The sequence below is a fragment of the Pipistrellus kuhlii genome, unplaced genomic scaffold (assembly GCF_014108245.1).
Source record: "Pipistrellus kuhlii isolate mPipKuh1 unplaced genomic scaffold, mPipKuh1.p scaffold_m20_p_3, whole genome shotgun sequence".
Lineage (NCBI taxonomy): Eukaryota > Metazoa > Chordata > Mammalia > Chiroptera > Vespertilionidae > Pipistrellus > Pipistrellus kuhlii.
In genome coordinates, this window is record NW_023425529.1 from 85878364 (window position 1) to 85899748 (window position 21385).

The following is a 21385-nucleotide window of genomic DNA, read 5'->3' on the forward strand; positions in this document are numbered from 1 at the left end:
GAATTATGGTACTTCTGTGTTGATCTTTTTGAGAAATTACCAAAATTTTTCAAAGTGGCTGGAGAATCACTTTTGAATACCTTTACCTTGACTTTGTTTTAGGATCAAGATCTTTGCTTTGTCTATAAGACCCAACTAGCCTTCCTATTGCTAGGACAGTGTTCACACTTTATATTATTGCAGTGATTCTGAAATATAAAGTAATATAACTTCTCCATCATATCAGACCACCATTCTGACTACCTTGTGCTAGAATTTTTTTCCTCTCACTTGGAATATGTTCTAATATTTAGCTTTAGAAATTCTAACTATTTTATGTTAACATACAATTCGGATAATTCCCTCTTCACTCATCGCCCAGAAAACATAGTCCTTCATAGATGTATTATGTAACTACTTCAGTGTATATGTGGTTAATGTTTATATGTCCTTTGGGTCTTTCTGGTGAATGTTTATGGGTTAGATATTATAAATTTCCTCTAGGGCAGTAATTGTCTTCCCCCCAGTTTCTGGCACATTGCCATATGTTGACAGATATTTAATACTTTTTTATTTGTGTTATACCTGTAATTCATATTTAAAAGTTTTCCTTTTAAACTTGCTAAAATTAAAAATTTAAACATAGTATGATAGAATAGAAAAGCAGCACCATGTGGATTTACCCAGAAGAGCAAAGTCTGATGGGCTGGCTATATTGATACCAGGAACAGAATTGAACAAAACCAAAGCCAAAGGCAGAGATAAACTTTGTTAATTGGCTGAAAATAATGGAATGCCCCCAAAATTGAGCCACTACAAAGAAAGTATTTTTTGACATATGCCTTGTGAATCAGTTTAAATGTAAATCAAACCTATATTTCTAAACTTAAGGAAAATATAATTAGTTTCTGAACCACAGTTGACATTTAATTTTGTTTAAATCCATAATTGCTTCATACTTGAAATTTATTTTGTTATGTGAATAAAAAGTTATTTAGGTTAACTACTACTTAAGATAAGTCAGTTACTCATCTTTCTAGACAAGCTCATTTAAGATCTATAACTTCATAATGGCCCATGAATTTCGGCAAATAATATCTTAAGGAGAAGAATTTTTTACCTCATGATGCAATACCTACTTTGGGTGTTTCTGTACACCTGAGTTTGTTTATATTAATATGTTGGCTAGAGAACTAAAGAGATTAAAAACTCATCCTTGCCTGGCCGGTGTGGCACATGGAGCGTCAACCTATGAACCAGGAGGTCACAGTTCAATTTCCAGTTGGGACATATGCTCAGTTTGCAAGCTCGATACCCAGTGTGGGGCGTGCAGGAGGCAACTGATAAATGATTCTCATCATTGGTGTTGCTATCTCTCGCTCTCTTCCTCTCTGAAATCAATAAAATATATTTGAAAACAAACAAAAATGCTTCCATCATTGGTATTATGGCTTATATTAAAGTAGTATATTTTGGGGGAAAGAAGAGGTAGGTATTGAAAAATATTTTTATAAGGCTTTTGCTTTAAGAAAGGCCAATAGAGCATGTGAAAATTTAAATTCCTATAGAATAGATTAATTGGAGTTTTTTCACTTTACAGAAGAATTTTTAAGTAAGTGAGCCCTCCTTGTCATATTTATGATGTAACTCAGTTTGTAAAAAGTGCTGTTTATACAGTTTCCAAGAAAATGTCAAGCACAAAGTAAGTCATATTTGTAATTTGTTTTCTAACGATGACAACATTGAAGGTACTTTTATTTTTGATCCCCATCAAGGATACATTCCCATTGATTTTACAGAGAGAGGAAGGGAAGAGAGAAAGAGAGAGAAAACATAGATTAGTTGTTTCCTGCATACCCCAACCAGGATTGAATCTGTAACCTTTTGGTGTAGGGGATGATGCCTTAGTCAACTGAGCCACGTGGCCAGGCTGAAGATGCTTTAAAAAATGTAAAATTAGCCGAAACCAGTTTGGCTCAGTGGATAGAGCATCGGCTTGCGGACTGAAAGGTCCCAGGTTTGGTTCCAGTCAAGGGCATGTACTTTGGTTGCGGGCACATCCCCAGTAGGGGGTGTGCAAGAGGCAGCTGGTTGTTGAATCTCTCTTATCGATGTTTCTAACACTCTATCCCTCTCTCTTCCTCTCTGTAAAAAATCAATAAAATATATTTAAAAAAATGTAAATTAAAAAATGTAAAATTAAATCATTTAAATATTGACATTTTATAGTTTCTTTTTTAGGTATAGTGTTTTTTTGGGGGGTGAGAGAGATACATTTGAACATTTGTGATTTGTTTGGTAGTTCTTTACCAAATGTCCATAGTATGCCAGGTTCTATGCCAGATATAGCTGATTCAGCAGTGAATAGCCCATGGTATAAGTCATTAGGGAACTTAAGACTTTTGAAGGGCATAGGCACATAAACAGGTTATTATAATATAGTGGAATAGGACTGTAATAGGGAAAATTATAGGTTGCTATGGGGTACCTAATCTGCTCTTGGGGACTCCAGGATTATTTCAGTTGTGTCTTAAAAGGTAATTAGAAACTACCAAGTGAATGGTTATTAAATAAGATTGAGTGGTGTTATAGCACAGTCTGGTTGAAAATGGAGTGTGGTAGGGGTTGAATAATATGTAATAAACAAGTGTTAAGTTATTTATTTGAGGTAAATAACAGCACCCGCAGTTGGCACTGGAGCTGCTGCTCACACCTGCTGGTCCCAATCATTGGTGTCGTCAGTGGGTGCAAGAGGCAGTTATTGGTTCCGATGAACCCTGAGGGCTTCTCCACCTCCCTCTGCTCCTGAGGGGTGATCAGGGCAGCAGCCCCCATTTGCACCCGCTGCTAGTGTCTGCCCTGCTCATGCCCACTGCTGGCACGGGCCCCACTTGCTCCATCAGTGGGTGCAAGTGAGGCCAGCTCTGTCATTACATGGGAGCAGTGGCAGGAGTGGAGCTGCCACAGAGAGGGGACCGGAGACCACGGCGGGAGGCGCTGGGTGGGGGCATGGAGGATGGGCCAAGACCCGACCTTGTACCCACCAGAGCCTTGTGGCCCACAGTTCCTTTCAAGGTGCACAAATTTGTGCACTGGGCCCCTATTAAAAAATAAAATTCGAGAAGTAAGTGGGGTTTTGTAAATCATGCTTTCTGGACTTTGTACTTTATTCTGAAGATAGTGAGAGTCATTTGTGGGATTTTATATAGATAGCAAACAATTGATGTATCAACTTAAAAATATTGCTTGGCGATACAATTAGAATGGCTATAGAGAACTGGATTTATAAGAATGTAATAATAACCCAGGTGAGAGATGCTGGTGGGTTAAATTAGGGAAGTGACAGAGAGGATGATAGGACTTGAATTATTGGATGTGAGAGAGGAAGAAGTGAAAACAACAAGGATAATGGCCTAGGTTTCTGTTTTGAGAAGCAAGATGTTGCCTTTCACATTGATAATCAAAACAGGAAGAGGAGAACGTTTGAGGAAGAAAATGATGAATTGAGTTTTGATATATTGAATTTTAGGTGCCTGTTAAACACCTAAGAAGAAATATCCTTTAGGCAGATACATGAATCTACTGTTCACGAAAGAGATCTGGATAGAGGTAGACTTGGGTGCTATCAAATACTTGAGTGGTTTTGAAATTGCCTAGGCATAGTGTGTAGAGTGAGAAGAGGACCTAGGACAGAATGTAGAAGAGGAGATGTCTATCCATGAGGCTCAGAAATTGAGTTCTGAGGAGGAGGAAACCCAGAGTCCCCCATTGTGCAACAGGAATTGTGCTACACACAGCTTATTGGCTGTACACAGCAGAGTGGAGAAAAACTAGGACCTTATAGATAGAATCTTATCTACCATGGAGAGTATTTTCAGAAAGAGTGGTAGGCAGTACCATATGCCACACCAAGGGCAAAGATATAATGGGGTGTCTGAATTAAGTAAAGTCTTTAAAACAAAAGAAAAGTTCAGCTAAAGATTTTTTTTTGTGTGTGTGTTTTTTATAGACACCAGAGCTTACATTATAATACATTTTGTAGATTTTTATCCAAAACTAGAGGCCCAGTACACAAAATTCGTGCATGAGGGTGTGTGTCCCTCTGCCCAGCCTGCACCCTCTCCAATCTGGGACCCCTTGAGGGATGTCCAACTGCCCATTTAGGTCCAATCCCAACAGACTCTCACAATCCAGGACTACTGGTTCCCAACCACTTATTTGCCTGATTGCCCCATACTACTTTTGCCTGCCAGCCTGATCATCACCTAACCAATCCCCCTGCCAGCTTGATAGAGGCCTAACTGCTCCTCTGCCAGCCCGATTACCCCTAACTGCTCTCCCCTGTAGGCCTGGTTGCCCCCAACTGCCTTCCCCTGCTAGCCCAGTAACCCCTAACTGTCCTCCCTTGCCAGCCTGGTCGCCTCCAACTGCCCTCCCCTGCGGGCCTGGTCTCCCCTAACTGTCCCCTCCTGAAGGCCTTGTGTCTCCCCCCCACCCCCCTCCGCCAACTGCCCTCCCCTGCAGGTCTGGTCACCCCTAACTGGCCTCCCCTGTAGGCCCATTCCCCCCAACTCCCTCCCCTGCAGGCCTGAGTCCCCTCAATGGCCTGATTGCCCACAACTGCCCTATCTGCCATCTTGTGGTGGACATCTTGTGTCTACATGGGAGTAGCCATCTTGTGTGTTGGAGTGACAGTCTATTTGCATATTACTCCTTTATTAGTTAGGATGTTTTGGTCTTGTCACAGTTAGCCTTATCATTCAGGGTAAAGTGAAGAAAATCTTTACTTCCATCTTTTGTTCCATATTGGCTTTATGACTGAAGCTCAACCTGTAAATATCATTCATTTATTTCTTCATCCCTTGCTATTAAAGGCAGTTCTCTCTTTTTTAAAGAAAATACTTTTTTTTACTGGTTATAAAAATGACTAGAGGCTAGGTGCCTGAAATTTGAGCACGGGGTGGGGGTTTCCTCAGGCCAGCCTGTGCCCTTTTGCAGTCCAGGGCTCTCGCAGTTTGTGACCCCTTGCTCCTTACTGCCCGCCTGCAGCAGAGACGGGTGTGGTTCCCGCCACCACCACTCCGCTCGCTAGCTGTGAGCCTGGCTTATGGCTGAGCAGTGCTCCCCCTGTGGGAGCATACTGACCACTGGGGCAGTTCCTTGTTGAACATCTGTCCCTTGGTGGTCAGTGTGTGTCATAGTGACCCATTGTTCTTCTGGCCGGTCACTTTGCATATTAGGGTTTTATTACATAGGGTGATATGTGTTCATTGTTAAAAAAATTCATAATCCAGAAATGTATACAGAAACTGAGAGCCTTAACTGTACACCTAGGTAGTTATTTTTCTCATCATCTTTCCAGGTAACTCTTATGGATGTAATTTATAATGAAACTTACAATAATCTTATATTTTTCCATTCAAGAATATTATGCATACTTTCATGTTGCTACATATAACTCAAAGTCGTCATTTTAATTACTTAAGGCACCACCTTATATACATATATGTGCTTGTAAACATAGTATATATCTAATTTGCCATTCTCTAGTGACAGGCAAAATTTAAGTAGTCTCCAAATTTTAACTATTACAGTTAGCAAAGCTTCTTGAAAATATTTGCAGTTTTCCAACATAGTATCAATACCTTGACATGGAACTTTAGGGTCAAAGGTTATATATTTTTAACAACTATATTTTTATTATAAAACAACATTAAATTATAAAGTTAACATATTCTCCTGAAAAAAATTTAAACAGCACTAAGGATACTCAGGAAAATCTGTCTCTCTAGGGATAATCATTGTCATCAGCTAATTGTGTATACTATCTAATAAAGAGGGAATATGCTAATTGACTACCTTGTCTTCCAAGATGGCGGTGCCACCGGGGTGGCAGATGCTCGGCACAATTGGACCTACTTCCAGGCAGGTCAGGCTGCTCCGCATGCCTGCCTTTGAAGTACCCCAATCTCCTCAGCCCCCCAGCTTCCCAGGGCCGGCCCAAGGTGCAGGCAAGCCTCTGATGGTGGCTGCCCAGCCACCCAGGGCTGCCTGAGGCTCAAGTAACCAGAGTCAACCGAGGCTTGTGCTGCTGGCAGTGGCAGCAGCAGAAGTGTGATTGGGGCGTTGCCTTCCCCTGAAGGGGTTACCTCCTGCTCATGAGGGCTCCTGGACTGTGAGAGGGGGCAGGCCAGGCTGAGGGACCCTCCCCCTCCAGTGCCTGAATTTTCATGCATCGGGCCTCTTGTATGCATATAAAAGCATATGTATGTACTAATAGCCTTGTGCACAAATCCGTGTGCCAGTTGCTCACCAGTAGCTTGCTGCCGCCCTCCAGTGGCTCTCCACCCCCTGCTCTGCCCTCCGGTAGCTCCCCCTATCCCTTCCCCCTTTATATCTTGCTGCCCTGTCCCCTCCAGTAGCACTCTGCTGCCCACTTGTAGCCAGTAGCTCACTGCCGCCCTCCTGTAGCTCTGCGCCCACTGCCCCACCCTCCTATAGCTCCCTACCCCCCCATAGCTTGCTACCCTTCCCTCTCCTGTAGCTCTCTGCTGCCCACTTGTAGCTTGCTGCTCCACTGTCCTGCTAATATGTGATCTGGTTGTTATGCAGTCGGTTGTTACACTTCATAGCATAATGACCATTTGCATATTTCATCTTTATTATATAGGATGGGCAGACTTGAAATTTATTTAAATATTTTATTTATTTTGAGCAGATATACATGCATATGGAAAAAAAGTAAATATGCTGAGGAAGTGAAAACTTAACATCTCATCATCCCTGTGTTGGCCAGTCATTCATTTTTTCTCAAGCTGTATACTGATTTTTCTTGTATATGTTTTCTAGTTTGTACACACAATCACCTTTTGATTTTGTTTCTGGTATTATTTTTCTCTTTAAAAATTAATTTATTTCTGTAAAGTATAGTTGACATACAATATTATGGCATTTTTCATGTGAACTCGTAATTTTTATGAAGCAATAATTTCTTTAATGGTTGCTGGGTTATGATTCTTAATTCTTTAGAATGGTCTGTATGTCATCTTTAAACACAAATTGCATGATATATAGATTATTCTGTACACTTCTTTTTTCAATTCATATGTTTTGGAGATCAATATCAGTACATACAATGTAATTCATTTCATCAGCTCATTTTTCCATTTTATGGATATAATGTAATGTGCTGGTCCAGTGGAAGGACATTTAGGTTTTAATTTTTTTGCTCTTCAACAGTACTGCAATAAGTTTCCTTTACATCTCTCTTTGCACACAACAACTTCTCTGCTAAAGGTAGAACTTCCCAGGTCCCCAAAGTTCCCACCGGATATTTGCTGTGGATGATACTATTGGTAAGGAGCAAAGTTTTCATAAAGCAAGAGAAGCTTCTCCCTTTCTATATCAACAGGGGTTTTTATTTCTCCTGGCTTCTATCAAGGATGGTTCTAGAGTCTGATCATCATGCCAAAGCACAAGTTGCTAGTAAAATCCCCAGTGCATTACTGCAAGACTGGTGAATATCAGGTCAATTTCCCAGGCATATACCTCTTAACAGGCCTGGGCTTCAAATCTTATGTCTTCTAAAAAGCCTGTAGCAATTATACTCAAAGAAAAACTCCAAAAACAAAACTTATCTGTAAGGAAGAAATGGGAGTAGGTACAGTGATGACATATTTAAATAATGGGTGTTAAATACATTGTAAAGTTATAATCGTTGGGATAAAAAAATTTAAGTGCCTTGTGGATGTTTAAAATTATAATCATTATGTTTTTACATCTTTATGTTTACTTTCATCAAGTTTCTTTATTCCAGTTTAATACTGTTGCCACACTTTGTTCCTATCACAAATGATTGATGCTCTTAATGTATTCTGCATCAAACCAGTGATTTAGCTCTGACCCTTAGTTCTCTTTTACTTTTATTTAGATTAAGCATGTCAAACTCAAAGGCTAACACAGCCAAATAAACAAGGTTTAAGTTTATGTGGGTCTCAAAAAACCAAAAGCTTCAATTTTAATAGAAACAGAGGTTTATTTTGATAAAGATGTGCTGAATACAAAGAGTTGAAATAAATGAGTAATCAATAACATATAAAAGAACATTTTAATAAGAATTAATTTTTTTTCTTGAACATTAACTTACCAGACACTGCATAACTGCACAATTAATAAGTGTAAGGCAAATAAACCTATTTTTCTTGTTCTTTGAAAACCAAAATATTTCCTGTTGCGCATACCAAGCAAGTTAATCTAAGACTAATGACTTGGCAATTGGCTGCTAAAATAGTCACTGCTAGTATTAATGGAGAGAAATGGTGAGCTTTTTGTTGCTGAGTTTTTGGAGTTGTCTATATATTCTGGATATGAATCCATTATAAAATAAACTAGAGGCCCGGTGCACGAAATTTGTGCACTGGGGGGGGGGGGTGTCCCTCAGCCCAGCCTGCACACACTCCAATCTGAGACCCCTCAGGGGATGTCCAACTGCCGGCAGTCAGACATCCCTCTCACAATCTGGGACTGCTGGCTCTTAACCGCTTTGCCTGCCTGCCTTCCTGATTGCCCCTATCTGCTTCTGCCTGCCAGCCTGATCACCCCCAACTGCCCTCCCTGCCAGCTTGATCTCACTTCCAACTGCCCTCCCCTCCCAGCCTGGTTAACCCCAACTGCCCCGTCCCCCCCCCCCCTCCGCTGGCCTGGTCCCCCCCAAACTACCCTTCCCTGCCAGCCTGATGGCCCTCAACTGCCCTCCTCTGCAGGCCTGTTCCCCCCTAAGGAGCCAATTTGGTTTTAATTGATTGGTTTCTATGCCAGTTGGCGTCAAAAGCTCTGCCTCCTAGGCAGCCATTGGCTCCTCACAGTTCACACAGATTTGGTTCTGATTGGTCAGTGTCTATGCCAGTCAGTATTGAAAGCTCTGCCTTCTAGGCAGCCATTGGCTCCTCACACTTCACCCAGATTTGGTTCTGATTGGTCGGTTTTTATGCCAGTCAGCATCTCTGTGCCTATTAATGGGGCCTGATCAGAAAGGTGGGGCTGATCCGCATCCCCAGTGGAGGCCTGGAGAGAAACAGTGGCACGGCTGCTTGCCAGGCCTGGAGAGAAAAAAGAGAGGCAAGTGCTGATCAACAGCTGCCACAGAGACTACAGATCAAACCCTGCTTCTCTCTTCAGGACTCTCTAAGGGCCTGATTCGTAGGGCCCCCCCCCTTCCCCCCCTCAGCAGTCAGTGCTGGGTCACTACACCTGCTGCCATAGCAGTCAGTGCTGGGTCTCCATAGCAACCCAGCACTGACTGTAGGACTGACTCGTTAGTTGAGCCTCCTGACATGACGGACCCAGGATTTTTATATATTAGGATGATTTGCGAATGTTTTCTCCTATTCTGTGGGTTTCCATTTTACTCTGTAGATAGTCTTTTAATACATAAAATTTTAAGATTTTCATGAAGTCTAATCTATTTTTTCCTTTTGATTCTTATACCTTTGGTGTTAGGTCTAAGAAATCACTGCTAAATCCAGTGTCATGAAGCCTTTGTCTTATGTACGTTTTGGTCATGTGTCCATTTTGAATTAATTCTCTTCCATATGGATATCCACTTTTCAGCAACTTGTTGAAAAGATTTTTTTCCTGTATTGAATGGCCTTCACATCCTTGTCAAAATCATTTGACCATATACGTGAAGGTTTATTTTTGGGCTAGTTATTCTACTTTATTGGTCTATATGGTTGTTTTTATGTCATTACCACACTGTTTTGATTACTCTAGGTTTCTAGTGTTTTAAAATCAGGAAATATGAATCCTCTAGCTTTATTCTTTCTTAAGAATTCTTTTGACTATTCTGTGGCTTATTAAATTTAAATTCTGAGTACATCTGGTATTAACTTTTTTTTTTTTAATGTATTAGGATGTTTTAGAAATAATAATATGTGTGTGTATGTTTGGTTCCAATTTATTAAGTTTTTTAGGAAACTGGTTCACTTTCATTCACCAAACCTTCATTTTAATCATTGTGGATGAAAATCATTCTAAAATATATTATCTAATTTATATATAATATCTGTATGTGTTGGCTCCTGGAATAAACTGCTATGTTTTTAGAGTTCATTTGCCTTTGTTGTTTTCCTTTATTCTTCCCTTCTTGTCAGCTGTCACTTGAAAAAGACACTTAATGTTGTTTAAACCATAGGAATAATAATTATCACAGTAGAACATGCAAATTAATTCTAAGAAGAAAATAAAATTCACCTTATTTTGGCCACCTAGACTTTTTTTAGGCATTTAAAAAAATATATATATTTTTATTGATTTCAGAGAGGAAGGGAGAGGGATAAAGAGATAGAAACATCACCGCCTGCTGCTGTTGGGTGGGGCGCCGCTGGCAGCCGAAGGAGTGTGACTGCGCTGTGCAGGGCACTAGGAGGTATTGTTGCTGTGATGCCCCCTTGTCAGCCGCATACGTGCCTGGTGGCTGGCAGCAGGACACCAGCGTCTGAATGCTGAGGAAGATGGGTGAGGTGGTAGCCTCATTTGTGAGGAAGGTCAACAAGATGGTGGAGAGTGACTCTGACACCCTGGATCTGGCCGAGTGCAAGCTGGTTTCTATCCCATCGGCATCTACTAGGTCCTGCGGAATGTCACTGACCAGATCCACCTCATCACGTTGGCCAACAGTGAGCTCAAGTCCCTCACCAGCAAGTTCATGACCACATTCTGTCAGCTTCAAAAGCTCTGCCTGGAAGGGAACTTCTTGCACCGCCTCCCCAACGAGGTCAGTGCCCTGCAGCACCTCAAGGCCACCCACCTGTCTCGGAACCAGTTTCATGACTTCCTGAGCAGCTCATCATCCTGCCGGCACTGGAGACCATCAATCTGCAGGAGAATGAGATGTGCCCATGGAGAAGCTAGCCGCCATGCCTGCCTTGCACAGCATCAATCTGTGCTTCAACTCGCTGAACGCCGAGGTGCGCATCATCGCCCTGCCACTCATCAAGTTTGATGTGCTTATGTCTCCAGAGGGCCTCCCCACCTTAAGCCTCCCTCCTCATGCTCACTCAGAAGGGACAGAGGCCACTTGGCCCGGCACCCTGAGAGGAGGGAGCAGCAAGGGCCCATGGGAGGCCAAGCTTGGGGGACTGGGGTTAGGTGGGCGAAACAGTGTGTGGGAGGGGGTGCAGCGGAACAGGAGAGATAGCTTAGAGCTGTAGAATCCTGGAATACCCAGAGGAAGAGGCGAGGTTGGAGCTAGAGCCAGGACTCTGGGCATTCATAGCCTCTGTGCAAAATTGGGCAGACCCCCACCCTTTCTGAACTTATAATTTTGGGAAAGGGGTAGTGGCAGTGGGTCTCTGCCTCTTTGAGTTCCTTGGAGGCTTTTTAGGGAACACACGCCTCCAAGTCTTCTAATCCTTGGTATCTGCTGAGCTCGCAGCTGAGCATTTCTTGGGCCTCTGTGGGTTGAGGCCTTGCTTCTAGTTGCTGAGAGCCAGTCGCTGCCCTGAGACGAACAGAAGACAACCTGCATCTGCTTATTGCTTCCTGGGAACCAACCCTTCTCTGTACCCCTTCCTGAGCCCTGTGGATCCCTAGATTGGCAGGAGCCTGAACTGGGAGTTGAGGAATGCTGAGGAGAGAGTGCAGAGGCTGCAGCAGGGCTGACAATGTTTACATAGGAGCCCCACGGCCATCAGGCCAGGAAACAGGAGCAGATCAAGGTGGCTCTGTCTTTCCTCATGATTAAAAAATTGCTCAAGTGACCAGCTGTGCCTGGCATCACCCCTTGAACTACAGGAGAGTGGCCCAGAGAGAAAGAAAGCCATTTGCACTTGTGCCTCCCTCCGCACAGTCTCCTTCTGGCAGCAGACTGGCTGCCTTTTCATTGGTTCACCTGGATGCAGGCGGCACTATGGACCGTTGGATTATAGATGGCCAGCCCCTGGGTCACCACTCAAAGCCCTGCTGACCTTGTCATTTCTAGGCTCTGAACCTGGAGCCTGGTCAGGCAATAGGATGACCTGCCATCCGTGTTTGCTCAGGACTGTCAGGAACTGCAAACAGGGAGACTGGCGGCTCCCCCAGGTGAGGCCTGGGGCTCCGCTTCCTGTGACAATACCTGTGGTTTGGAGAACCCTTGACCTCTACCTCCCACCTTCTCATCTACGGAGCAAGCAGATCAGAACCCACCTGTTCTGGACTTTTGTCGGAATCTGTGGGAGTTGCCTTAGTCCCCAGGACTTGGGGAAAACCAGGCCACACAAATCTTGCATCTGTGGGCCAGTAGCCACTCTTCCACACTCAGAGCACTGACCCTTTCTCAGAATGTTCCCATTTCCTTCCTCTTCCCTTTTTCTACTCCAGCCCTGAAGCTGCCCTGCTCAGGCCTCCTGTGTCTTGGCAAGAAGCTGATAGGTTGGGAGACTGTAGGCCTGTCACCAAGCACTTGAGAACTCAGAGTCCCAGGAGATGCCTGTTCACTCTGCTCATCTCCCAGGCCTGGTGGGTCAATCTCTGGGAAAAGGGTTTTCAGGGCAAGAAGGCCAGATAAGATCTCCAGGGCTACTGAGTTCAGTTGGGGACAAGTGAGGGCTGCAGTCTAGCCCAGCCCGGAATGGGGTTTCGCCTTGTTGAAGAAGCGGTGCATTTGCCTGATATGCAAAAAACATTTTATTTAACTCGGCTCCAGGCCCAATCCTGGACTTCTGGGATCAGAACCCGCACTCCAGAAAATCCCCAGGAATCCTATAAGCACCTTACTGTATAAGAAGCAAGGCCTGGGGATGGTCTGGGAGTGAAAGGTGGAGTTTCTCAGCTTTCCCCCAATACCAAGTCTGTGCCCATCCCCCTTCCTAAAGCAGCCCTTCACTCCCACCCCTGGCCTCAGATCTTTTCAGAGTCCGTGTGGCACTCCCGGGGAGGGAGTGACCTGTAGTCCCCAGGAGATGAGGGTTGGATTTGCCTGACACCCTGGCCTCCCTTTCTGGTTCAACCCCAAATGCCAAGGTGCTACTTCCCCAGGTCCTCATCTCAGGCCTTTCAGAGAGGTTGTTTTTGGAAGTTGTATCCTACTCTGCTTGGAGAGTGTGTCCTGGCCTCTCTGGAAAAGCTGGACAACAGAGAAGCCCCAGATTAGAGCACAGTGTGAGCCCTTAGTTTCAGTCTGCAATAAAGAATACATTGGTTTTTTAAAAAAGAAAAAGAGAGAGAAACATCAATGATGAGAATAATTGATCGGTGGCCTCCTGCATGCCCACACTGAGGATCAAGCCTGCAACCTCTTGGCATGTGGCCTGACCGGGAATCAAACCCGGAACCCTTTGTTTACTGAGCCAAATGGGCTAGGGTTCTAGGCATGTTTTAAATTAGATTATATTGTGCCTATTGCTTTGAAACTTGCTTCTTTCCATCAACAATAGGTTATGTATATTAGCCATCTCTCTAACGTTTTTAGTTTTATTGTATATATTTACTGTATTGGGTGACATAATTTTTAAAATATAATTTGCATTTACATCTTACTTTTACATTCAAGTTTTTCATTGCAATTAAAATTTTGTTACTACATTTTTGTTCCATGACACCCTTAGGAAAAAATTCTAGAGGTACATTTGCTGGGTCACTTTTTAAGAGTTTTTGATAAATAAAGGTTTTCTCCTAGAAAGTTTGAACTAATTTATAATCTCATTCATAAGGAACAACAGTAAAGTTCTCAGAAGGCCATATAAGTTACATGTACTTTAATATATTTATTATTTTAAATAGTATGTTTATTTTTTTAATCTTTGCAAATTTGATAAGAAACCTATGGAATTATGGCTTTACAATATCTGTTAATGTCATACCCTTTCATTATTATTCTTTAAAAAGTTATACTTGTCTATTTTTACATGTAAACTTTAAAATCAACAATTTAAGATTTAAAATAAATTGTTGACTTGGGTTTAAATTTTGCTTAATATGTAGATTAACTACTCTCCATACTCAGTATTTGGCTATATTTTTTTCATTTCGAATTTTACCTTATGAATCTTTATAAAGTTTTATACTTTTCATATAGATTCCACATATTTTTTATTACTTGGTATTTTATTTTATTTTATTTTAATATTCTTATGTACAGGCTTGTGTATCACTTAGTCTTGTGCAATATTTGTTATATACTTATACTAAAAAATTATTTGTTAACTATTTGTTACAGAATTTTAAAAATATACTCTAAAACAGTACAAAGAATTAACATACCATGGTTCTCAAATAGTGATAAACTTTCTGCTGTTCCTGTCTTAGTGAATAATTTTTATAGCATTTGTGAATCTTTCATCATATATTTTTTTAAAATACTTATTTCTAATATGTGATTTTATATATTTATACATATTGGTTCTAAACACTTTGACTTCACTGTCTTGGATTTTCTAGATAGATATTAATATAATCTGCAAATACAAATAGTTTATTAATTCCTTTCTAGTATATCAACTTTAGAAAATTTATGTTACTGCATTGATTATAACTTTACAACTAACTTTTTAATAATGGCAGTGTTGTGGTATTTTGCCTTTTAATTTAATTTTTTAATTTTTTATTTTTTTAAAATATATTTTATTGATTTTTTACAGAGAGGAAGGGAGAGAGATAGAGAGCTAGAAACGTCGATGAGAGAGAAACATCGACCAGTTGCCTCTTGCACACCCCCTACCGGGGATGTGCCCGCAACCAATGTACATGCCCTTGACCGGAATCGAACCTGGGACCTTTCAGTCCGCAGACCGACGCTCTACCACTGAGCCAAACCGGCTTCTGCTTGCCTTTTAATTTTAGATGGAAATGTGTTCTTGTGTTTGTTTTCTTAATTAATTTTTATTCTCATAACATTAGGTATGAAATTGTTATCTTATGCAGTATGCTAGCTTTATGAGCTTAAACAGTTTTTGTAATCTCTGTGAGCACATCACATTTCTCATCTGTAAAAGGAATTCACCTCACAAAGTTCCTTTTCATAATAAGATAAAGCATGTAAAAGAAGTTTTAAAGTTCTCACAAGGCCATATGTTACATGTACTTTATTGTATTTATTAAATTGATCTCACTTGTTCAGTCATTAATGATTTTCTAGTTTTTTCAATGTCCAAGTATTCTAATTCAAATTTTTAAAGAAGAATTTAAGATTGTTAATAGATAATTTTCCTAAATATAGAATGTGACAAAAGTAAGTTTACAGTTTTGAGTATGCAAAACACAATTTATTCTTGTGTTATTATTTATTAACTAGTGGCCTGGTGCACGAAATTGGTGCACATTAAAAGGGGATTAATTAGAAGAAATATTTTAATATTGCTATTTTCCCTTTTTCTATAACAGAAGTGTCAGAAATGAAAATTAGCAAAATGCATATGAAAATCTCTCTCCTGTCAGAGTCTGGGGTATTCCTCGGGACCCAGAGTCAAGTCCCCACCCACCAGTGGCATCCCAAAATTGCGTGAGACCCAGGCCCAGATCCCCAGCACACCCTCAGGGTCCCCTGGTGTTGGGGCGGGTGGTGTGGCATTCAGCTCCAGCTTGCACTTGTCTTGGCCTGGCACTGCCCACTTTCCTGCTCCCCATCCCTCCATGGTCTCGCTCTCATTGGGGTCCATCAGGGCCAGCAGTGCCTCCACTGGCTCCCACTGCCAGTACTGTGTCACTGCCCACCATGTTCCGTGCCACCCCCTGGTGGTTAGCGCACATCATAGCGAGCAGTCTCTCGGTGGAATGACCACCCGAGGACAATTTGCATATTAGGCTTTTATTATATAGGATAGTTATATTTTCCATACAAATAACTGTAAACCTACTTTTGCCCATCTAGTAAGTCTGTTTGCAAATAGCAACCATAGTGCTGCTGCTGCAATGCATTGGTTGTGTTTCTTGAAGTACTGTTTGTTACCACTGCCCGGTGTAAACGAAAGCATGAAAGAATGCTTGGGTAAACAAAACAGTTCTGTTTCAGAAGAACACCCAGATACTCAAACAATTTATGTGTGCCTATTCTTTGTATGCAATTATTAGTTTTCTTATTTATCCTGTGATTATTCCATTTTGCATTAGAATAATGCCTTCATGTGGTGGTTTTTCCTGTCCAGTTAATTGGTGATGTTATAGCTACATTATGTTATAAAAACTCACATTATAAGACACTTTTCTGTATTTGCTAATAGAGAGTAAATATTGTAGTAAGTACTGTAAATACTTGTTTATTGCAAATGGCCCATTTCATACATTATTTCAAGTTTGGTACAGTGAATTGTACTTAGTATTTAGGATCTGGTTGTATAAATATGGTTGTTTTTATTATAAGCATTTGAATGAGTTCCAGAAAATTGTAGGGGATGGGCAATTCTAGAAAAACACAGGGGTAGGAGTTGGGCACATGAAACAGGTATTCACTGTATCATTTAGATCATGTGTTAAAACAAAGTAGAAAATGTTATCCTATTATTATATAAAATAATCACAATACTCTTTTACTTTTGACAAATGTCACATTGTAGGAAGAGAAGAACGAGAACAAGTTTGGAGAAAGGCAAATAATAATATTGGGTACTGTAGTATATAAACTTTTAGTTTATATAAGCTTTTAGTGATGGATTTTGAAGTATAGAAAACAGATTATACAGGTAAGTTGAATATGGGCTTGGTTGTAAATCTCAGTTTTATGAGCTGATTGTTTCTTTCCCAATTTTGAAATAGGACAGTTGTATAGAGTCCCTGCAATACTTTTAGTTTGCTGCTGAAAACATAGTGAATTTCTATGTAAATTTAGGTATATTCATAAATGACAGATCTATAGTTAGCTACTAATAGTATTAAGATATTTTAAGAATAAACCTCAGTCTTCTGAGGTTAACTGAAGGGAATAAGTATGATTTCCCATGTGGGTGCTATTTCTCATAAGTGGGAGAGGAACGTAGCTTCTTTGTGATTCAAGATGTAGAATTGTGACCAATTATTGAACACTAAAAAGATACATTTTGGCATTGTTGTGTTGGGAGCAATTTTTTAACCAAGTTGTCTAAACACAAAGTGGAAAATAAAGAATTCTATCTTTTTACAGATGGTTTAAGTATATCCTGAATGACAAATTGATGGAATTGTTGTAGAGGAAACTCAAGTACTGGATGGGTGTTTAGGTTAAATCACTTATATAGGCCTACCTGCGCTGAGATTTTTAAAGGAACCATCATCAGTTAGAAAACATTGACCTGAATGGCTGAATCTAGAAAAAATACAATAAGCTCTGCTGAAACCTGAAGATGGTTGGTTTGCCTATAAAAGTTGATGAGCCCACGCTCATAATATATTTTTTAAACAATACTTAAAAATTTTAAAAATAATGAAATGGTCATGGAAACGGTATATATGTAGTCCATAATAGGGCAACGTAGTGCTCTAGTCCTCTCAAACTATTGATAGTAGTGAGAGAAAGGGAGGGCTGGAAATTATTCTAAGGTTTCTGGCTTGAATAATTAAAATAATGGTGGTGGTGGTGAGGGGTGCCATTAATGTCAATACCTTAAGGTAGCTCTAAAGCAGAAAAGCTTGGGGTTGGATTTAAGTAATTTATCTTCATTGTGAGATATGTGAAAGTAAGACCCTTCACATATATTATCTGTTCTCTAGTCCAAGCCTATTTCTGTGAAAGTTAAGTTACAAAAGCCGCCTCCTTTGAAAGATCCCTGTGTATTGTTTTGGTGAAGACAGCAACCTTCCTTCATATGAACTTATATGATAAATGGCATTTTGTGGGACTTACCATTTAGAAAATTATTTAACATTTGAGTCCAGTTACTCAGAAGACAATTTGATTCTTTATAATGAAATGGTACCAAGAAAGCTGGGTGACTCTCAGAGGAAAATGGGGTATGAACTCAATAGTCATTGATATAGACTGAACGTTTGTGTTTCCCCAAAATTCATAGTGTTGGTATTTGGAGATGGGCTCTTTGGGAGGGCAAGCCCTCATGAATGGAATTAGTGCCTTTATGAAAGAGACTCCAGATAATTCCCTTGCCCTTTCTACCATGAGAGAATACAGCAACAAGATAGCTTAGCTATGTATGAACCAGGCCCTCAGCAAACACTAAATCTGCCAGTGCCTCAATCTTGGACTTCTCAGCCTTCAGTGCTGTGAGCAATTTCTGTTGTTTCACAGGCACCCAATCTATTTTTTTAGTCAAATCATGAGTAAATTTTAGCCAGGCTTATACCATGAAGTGACTAAAAATGAAAAAATTTTTAGCATAATGGCCTTATAGGAAAACTTAGTTAAAGGTAACCTTAATAGCAAAACTGGAAAGTAGATAGGTAGGAAAACAAAGAATAGAATAACAGATTAAAGCATGATAGTCACTGGTCTTGTTCTGGGGGCTTTGGTTGGAGTATTCTTCTTCCAAAGACCTTCTGCTTCTAAGGTTCCAAAGATTCCTAAGAATCTTCAACTTGAGGTCTGATTGGAATAGTCTTCCAGTGACTCAAAGCTCACTTATACTTTTTTAATTGAGAGGCAGGATTCCAAGCAGTTGTACTGCCAAACTAGCTGCTAAAAGTAAATAAGTTCTTTCCATCAGATTCAAGGACTGTCTTTCTCTGTGTCTTTCATAAAACCATGTCTCCAGGTTTCAGGTTACAGAGGAGTTGTTTAAGAGGATTTTGCGGAAAAGCTGTTTGTACTGTTGATGGTAAGACTGACTATATTGCATGAGTTCCTGGCAGACAGTATGGCCAGGTCTGCTAGCAGTAGCATGGAGTTCAGTATCGGAGATATTTCCTAAATCAGGGGTGGGGAATGTCTGCCTTGTGGGCTGTATAAGACCTGCAAAATCATTTGGTCTGGCGCTGCCAAGGCATTAGTGGGGATGAGTTAGTTAAATGTTTGACCAAATATAGCAGGCTAATTTTTAAGCTGATAATTTTTGTATGGCCTACAAAAGGAATTATAAATATCCAAAATGGCCCTTGGTAGATAAAAGTTTTCCCACCCCTGTCCCAAAGGTATGAGCTGGTCTGTACTAACTCGTAAATGAAGAGTGGTTGAGCTCCAGAAGGAATTTACAGTGGAATGTCGTTTCTCGAATGTCTCCCATCTCGAACAATTCACTTCAATCTGGTAATAATTCTTCCATGCTGATACCTGTATGATCAGTCACACATCTCAGGTGACAAACAAAGGAGGGAATACATGGATATGAATCAGTTTACCACTGTTAAAATATCAGGATACTGTGCTGTGAATATTTTTTTGTTTTTTTGTTTTTGTTGCTGCTTAATATTATTGTTAAATTTTCATTTTTACTGTATATTTTCTTTTTGTTAAATTTCCATTTATATTTAAGGTCCCTTTTGTTTTAAAGTGTTTATAGATTGGCCAAAACCGGTTTGGCTCAGTGGATAGAGCATTGGCCTGCGGACTGAAAGGTCCCAGGTTCGATTTCGGTCAAGGGCATGTACCTTGGTTGCAGGCACATCCCCATTAGGGGGTGTGCAAGAGGCAGCTGGTTGATGACTCTCTCATCGATGTTTCTAACTCTCTATCCCTCTCTTTTCCTCTCTGTAAAAAATCAGTAAAATATATTTAAAAAAATAAAGTGTTTATAGACTGAACAGTATAATACACATGTACTGTATATAAGAAAGATTAAAACAGGGAATCATTTGGGGGGGTCTGGAATGGATTAATTCAGTTTACATGATTTCTAATGGGGAAAAATGATTCGGGTTTTGAACAGCCTTCCAGAACGAATTAAGTTTGAGAAACGAGGTTCTGTATTTCATTTTCATTAAAGGCAATGACAGTATCTTAGGCCATAGAAGTTCTAAGATCTTTGCTAATAGTAGTTTCAGAATTCCTTTTGTTATACAGTGGTGCCTCGCATAAAGAACGCCTCGCACAGCGAACGCTGCACACAATGAACTTCGTTTCATGATTCATACAACGAACTTTGTTTCACACAACGAAGTCGCCCGAGCTTCCACAACTGCTTTGCCCGAGCTTCCACAATCGCTGCTGATGTATTGCATCCTTCCGCGCAGGCACTGCAGGCAGTCGTTAGTCACTGCGCTTAACTTAAGCACGTATCTCGGCAATCGTTCTTCATTACGAATTAAATCACGCACGTATCACGGCAGTCGTCCTTTTAAGTTAAACTCAATATTTTTTTTATATCATGGCTTCTAAAAAAAGCAGGAAGGTGGTTTCTGTTGAAATGAAACAGGATTCAGCTGAAGCAAACAGGATCAACGATCTTTACTCCGATACTCTTGTCCATTATTTCCGGCAGATGTTGGAGAAAAGAGAAAAACAAACGACTTTGGACAGGTTTTTCATGAAACCATCAGCCAAAAAGCAGAAAATGGATGAAGATGTGCAAGATTCGGTAGACTCTACTTAGTCTGTCTTAAAATTAAAAAAATGTGTGTGTTTTTTTTTTAAAAAAATATGTTTTTAGATGTATCTAAATAAAAATAATAACAAAAAAATTTATCTTTTTTTATGTCATCTTAGCATATTTCATGCTACAGAACGAATTATTTTTTTTAACATGTATTGTTATGGGAAAACGCGTTTCATATAACGAACTTTTCGCATAACAAACTTGCTCCTGGAACGAATTAAGTTCGTTGTGTGAGGCACCACTGTACCTTTTCTTGAAGATTAGAGGTGATATGGACAGTGAAGTTTCTGAGTAAGTGGAAGGGCGTTGGAAAACTTTAATAATAGCTTCAGCAAAATGGGTAACCCCTTATAAGGGAGACAGGTTGGTATTCCTTCAGATGGGAACATAAAATCTATTGGGTCGGCAAGTAAGTAATTGCGGGTTTCGCACATATATGGCTTCAGTTGAATTTTTAGGTTTGCAGACGTAGTACAAATGTAAAACACATTTTGTTATTTGATAGTTGGCTATTCAGCTGTTAATCAGTAAAAAAAGTTTTTTGATCTGTTTTGTAGTTTTCGTTTGGCGTTCGTTGAAAAATGGAAAATCAAAAGGAACATTTTCGTCATATTTTGCTTTTTTATTTCCACAAAGGGAAAAACGCATTGCAAGCTCATAAAAAGTTATGTGCTGTTTATGGTGACGAAGCCTTAAAAGAACGGCAGTGTCAAAATTGGTTTGCCAAATTTCGTTCTGGTGATTTTTCACTCAAAGATGAAAAACGCTCTGGTCATCCAGTTGAAGTTGATGACGCCCTAATCAAAGCAATAATCAATTCGGACTGTCACAGTACAACACGTGAGATTGCAGAGAAGCTTCATGTATCACATACATGCATTGAAAATCACTTAAAACAACTTGGCTATGTTCAAAAACTCGATACATGGGTTCCTCACGAACTGAAAGAATCACAGTTAACGCAACGCATTAGCAGC

General features: G+C 40.3%; 1 protein-coding gene and 1 pseudogene across 8 annotated transcripts in view; both read left to right on the forward strand.

Annotated features, from left to right (window-relative positions):
- CDK8 (cyclin dependent kinase 8) overlaps positions 1–21385 on the forward strand; it is a 152111-nt gene that overhangs the window by 8798 nt on the left and 121928 nt on the right. The gene's annotated exons all lie outside the window — the stretch shown is intronic.
- Positions 9839–12612, forward strand: LOC118728563 (annotated as a pseudogene).